This window comes from Lipophrys pholis (genome assembly GCF_963383615.2).
Source record: "Lipophrys pholis genome assembly, chromosome: 8".
NCBI classification, from domain to species: domain Eukaryota; kingdom Metazoa; phylum Chordata; class Actinopteri; order Blenniiformes; family Blenniidae; genus Lipophrys; species Lipophrys pholis.
Window position 1 is genome coordinate 30,845,254 of NC_137630.1, and position 4,116 is coordinate 30,849,369.

The window sequence follows — 4,116 nt, forward strand, 5'->3', positions numbered from 1 at the left end:
TGACGAGACGACGGCCTCGGGGTCCCGGCCGGCCCGGTGGGGGTGAAATGAGAGGGCGAACGTTGGAGCCGTGACTTGATTATAGGCAAACCAAAGCCACCGTCTTATTTTCAGCTGCGGCGGCCCGACCGCAGCGGCGGCTCCGCCCTCGTCCGCTCGTCCTCCACTCACGCACTTCAACCCCGACCCCGCCCACAAACCTCCCAGCCAATCACGTCGCTGTCTGTCTCGCTCTCAGCTCCAGAGAGCCTGCAGAGCCTCCCTGCAAGAGCAGGTTTTTTGTTTTTGTTCTGCCTATTAGCTTCTTTTATCACCTGATAAAACTCATTTTTATCTCCTTTTAACTCCCAAATCATCCCGTGTCTGGTTTGTCTTGTTGCTCCGGTAAATGTTCACGACTGTCTTCGCTCCCGATCGCCCCGAGACACCGTTTGGTTCACAACAAAACTTCACTTGCTCGTTTTAGCCTGTTTGCTAGTGCATAGTGCGAGAGAAGGGAATGTGATTTAGGAGGAAAACGACATTTCAAGATGCAAAATGGAGCAACACTGAAAAGGAGGAGTTTGACAACAGCAGGGGTTAAATGATGGAACTGCCTAAAGGATGAAATAAAACAAATCACCAACATTTAAATAGCTTTTTAAATCATATGTCATAAGCAAGTATAATAAAGAAGAGCAACAATTCTACCTCGGACATCAATAGTATATAATATGTATATAATGGTATATAATATATTAAGACTTAATAAACATAATAAAAGGTATATATTGTTATAGAGAATATTATTAATTTAAATAATGTCACACTATATTTTGTATTTAAAATGGAATTGATGAAATTTAAATGGTACATTATTAATATGATTTATATTATGGACATGTCATGTACACTAATGTGTACGTATGTATATATGTTTGATGTGCATGTATAAACTGTAGATATAAAACTTGTGTATAGTATATGTTGAATGTGTATTGTAAAGATGGTGTGACATTATCTAGAGAGTGTTTGTTCTGTTTGAAGTTAGCCCTTTAGCTCCTGTTGAAGTTTCTTAACCCCCGGTTGTCTATCAACTACTGGAAATTCTTGTTGAACAATTATAAAATTTGGTCAGATTCAGTTTTCCTATTTACTCCTTATAACACTTTTAGCGTTAACAGCTAGGTGCCGTTTGAACCTATTAGCGCCTGCTAGCTTGCGTTTGCAGCTGTCCTTCCTATTAGCAGGTTCAAATTTAAGTTACAGTTTTCGAATGAGCAGCCAATTCTTCTGGTTCATTTTAATGTCTCTCGTTTGCCTGTTTGTTCTCGTTTCCAGCTTTTTCTGCCTAATAGCTTTAGTTAGCTGTTGTTAGCTTTCACCGCCTCTTTGCTTAAGCTAACCTCCATTAGCCTCAAAACTGATATTCTGCATCTTCAGTCCGCGTAGGGCAGTGAGTAGCCTCTACGTACCCCTTCACCCGCCACACAGATCATGAAACTGCATGTCACTAGTGTTTATTTTTCCAGTGTTTATTTCTTGTGCCAGAGTGAACAGTAAACAATTTGGCACAAACACTAGCAGCCACGCTGTGGATTTTAGCTTCTTAAAACTAGCAGGCAGCAGGCAGCAGGCTCTCGCGGTGAGCTACAAGCTAACTTCCTGAAGGGTGTCGTCCATGTTATCGGGGTAACACATTGGCTTTAGCCTCATAGTTCTTGGTGCCACTTTTTTCTGCCTGTTAGCCTTCATTAGCTGTGCGTCCACCGTTTGTGAGCCTGAGGCTCATTTACGCGACAATTTCTTCAAGTGAAAATGTTATAACTTTCCTGAAGGGTCCCGTTTACACTGACAGCGGAGCTTGGAGCCACTGAAAATACAAAAAGTTCTTTAACAATAGCTGCCAACTTTGTGGAACTTTGTGGAAACGCTTTGAGCTCCATTTTTGTGTGACGGGACAGTTTTATAGTTGAACCACTTTTAATAAACAATCCAACCTGGTCGTCACGTCCGTACGAATGTCTGTGGACTCGCCATTGTTGATGTCTGTAGGGTGGTTTCCTCACAAAAGCAGCCAACAGCACCGACTGGTGGCCCCAAAATGCTCACTACACATTTTTCAGCGTTTCTGCACTTTTGTGGAAACAGAGATCGTTTCAAAATGTTGCTGTATAAAAGGAAAACTTTTCTGAATGAAATGCAAAAACAATGATTTTCACTCGAATCGCTGGAGTTGAAATGAGGTTATTTCTCGTGAGCTCGAGTTAGTTTCATAGTTCTTGGTACCAGCTCTTCTGCTTTTTTGGTTTTAGTTTACTCCTTTAGTACACACACACACACACACACACACACACACACACACACACACACACACACACACACACACACACACGCACACACTGCTGCTGCAGGAAACAACACACCTTCTGTGTGAGTGTGTGAGCAGCAGCCTGACTCACAATGACAGGATGACTAACCTCTCATCACACTCGTCTACTCCACGATCTGCTTCTCTTTTCCTCCTCGGCCTCTCTGAGCTGCTCGTTTCCAGCACAAGTCAACTCCAAACACACTTTGAGAAACAAGCTACAAGTTCAAACCTAATCTTTATTGAAAACACGCTCCAAACAAGCAGCAATGATGGCAGACAGTTTGAGGCCAGGACTGTGAAATAAAACGACAGAGGACACAACAAAATGATAGTGAACGATCCCAAAACAACGAAATCATCACACAAATCAAATAGATGATTATAGAATAGAAATACTTATTTTATTTTCTATTTATTCCATAGGGATATAGAGAAATTTCTTAATTAATGATATAAAGCAAGAAGGCAATAATACAACTAGATAAATCGACAATTCTGTGCGTGTGTTTTTTTTTTCTTCATTTTTTAATATAAATGTTTAGATAGATAAATAAATAATGAATGAAAAAGGGAGGTATTCAGTCAGCTACAACAACACACACACACACACACACACACACACACACACACACACACACACACACACACACACACACACACACACACACACACACACACACACACACACACACACACACACCACTCTACTCTCTCCTCCTCAGCGTCTCAGCACATCTGGCTCCTGGAGAGGAAAAACAGCAGATTAACAAGTTGGACCTAACCAAACCAAATAAATCAGAGGGGTCGCACCGCTGCTCCTCCATAATAAAACTCAACTTAATTTGTCACCCCTAAATCGTCTTGTTTCTTCGTTTAATTCGCTTCATGTGTTTGAAGACTTGGATTAATCGGTTGAATTCAGTTATTCTGGTGTAAATCGCTCCCCCCGTCGGTGTCCGCCGCCGCCCCCCCCCTCCTCCTCCCGGTCGGGTCTCGCAGTGGTACGGCCCTGGCGGGGGGCTGTCCGTGTCGGAGCAGGGGCGGACCGAGCCGAGTCGAATCGAGCCGAGCCGAGCCGAGGCAGGCTGAGAGACACCGGGAGAGCCGCGCCGCGTCTCTCCGCTCCGCGCTGTGTGTGGATTACCTCCGGTCTTCTGCGGGATTCTGCGGGTCAGTCGGCGCGGGCTGCTCGTGCTGCGTCCACCTGGACTTCACGTGAGGAAGAAGAGGGAGAAGAAGAAGAAGAAGAAGAAGAAGAAGAAGAAGAAGAAGAAGAAGAAGAAAAGCAGAGCGGCGGCGGCGGCGCGTGGGACCGTGGATTTAAATACGTGATCCCACTTTTCCTGCGCCTTTTTCCTCACAGGTAGGTCCGGAGGAGGGAGGGAGGGTTCTGGTCCGGGGTGGGGGGGCAAGATGAAGCGGGGTGGTGGTGGTGATGTGGGGAGGGGGAGAGAGGGGGGGGGGGGGGGGGGGGTTACGTGTGTGGATGTTTGGGGGGGAAAACGCCTCGTCGCTCCGCCGCATCACCGCTCATCTCATCCGCCCCGCAAAGCCCCGCAAAACCCCCCGCTCCTTTTTCCACGCTTTTTCTCTGGTGGTGGTGGTGGTCGGGGGGAGAGCCGGGGCTTCTGGTGGGGGGGGGGATGGGGATTGGGGGTGCTGCTCGGTACCCCAGGTAGGGGGCAGATTTCACCCGCAAGGCTTCTGGCCTCTCGTGCGCTTTTCTCCTCCGCTATTTTGGTGCGCGAAGGAAAAAAGGAGGA